The sequence below is a fragment of the Glycine max genome, chromosome 10, assembly GCF_000004515.6.
Source record: "Glycine max cultivar Williams 82 chromosome 10, Glycine_max_v4.0, whole genome shotgun sequence".
Lineage (NCBI taxonomy): Eukaryota > Viridiplantae > Streptophyta > Magnoliopsida > Fabales > Fabaceae > Glycine > Glycine max.
The window spans coordinates 13,137,560-13,138,580 of record NC_038246.2 but is presented as its reverse complement, the minus strand read 5'-3'; the positions used below and the strand labels follow the sequence as shown (position 1 = coordinate 13,138,580).

The 1,021-nt window shown below is 27.5% G+C and overlaps 1 long non-coding RNA gene across 1 annotated transcript in view; it reads left to right on the top strand.

Moving 5' to 3' along the window:
* The first annotated feature begins 470 nt into the window (after positions 1-470).
* Positions 471-1,021, top strand: part of LOC121172922 (uncharacterized) — a 2,343-nt gene continuing 1,792 nt past the window's right edge. Inside the window, exon 1 of the long non-coding RNA XR_005886820.1 lies at positions 471-575. This is a non-coding gene — a long non-coding RNA (uncharacterized lncRNA). The remainder of the gene's footprint in view (positions 576-1,021) is intronic.

Sequence of the window (1,021 nt, the reverse complement as noted above, 5' to 3'; positions counted from 1 at the left end):
CGGGTACTTGAGATTCAACATTTTTCCCCCTAAATTTGAAGTTTTTTATTTGTTTAGTCAATGTAGACATTAAAGCAAATGATATGCAGTACCAAAATCAATCTAAATCGTTATATTCTTCTTCTTGATAAGATGTTGTCTCTCTTTAATTTTATGGTGAATACTAATTTTGCTGATATAGAATAATGATATGCAATACCAAAATCAATTTGAATCGTTATATTGTTCTTCTTGATAGTATGCAGTACCAAAATCAATTTGAATCGTTAATGATATACAGTACCAAAATCAATTTGCTGATATAGAATACTTTAATTGAATACTAATTTTGCTAATATAGAATATTCTTTAATTTTACATGCAGCAAAAAAAATTTTCATCCTGTGATTCAAATTTCTTTTCTGAATATTGTCATTTTAATTTTGCAGGTTAATTTAGAATACCTTGGTAGAGTTGTGTTCAACACAAATGACGGGAACTGATTCACACACAACTATGATTGATGACCCTGGGTGTTGCTGGATGGGAGTTTTGTCCCAAAAAGTTTCAATTTCTTAGAACAAACACATTCACGGGTACTTGAGATTCAACATTTCCCCCCCTAAATTTCAAGTTTTTTTATTTGTATAGTCAATGTAGACATTAAAGCAAATGATATGAAGTACCAAAATCAATCTAAATCATTATATTCTTTTCCTTGATAAGATGTTGTCTCTATTTAGTTTTATGGTGAATACTAATTTTGCTGATATAGAATAATGATATGCAATAACAAAATCAATTTGAATAGTTATATTATTCTTCTTGATAATTTGCAGTACCAAAATCAATTTGAATCGTTAATGATATGCAGTACCAAAATCAATTTGTTGATATAGAATACTTTTAATTTGAATACTAATTTTGCTGATATCGAATACTTTTAATTTTACATGCAGCGAAAAAAAATTTCATCCTGTGATTCAAATTTCTTTTCTAAATATTGTCATTTTAATTTTGCAGGTTAATTTGGAATACCTTG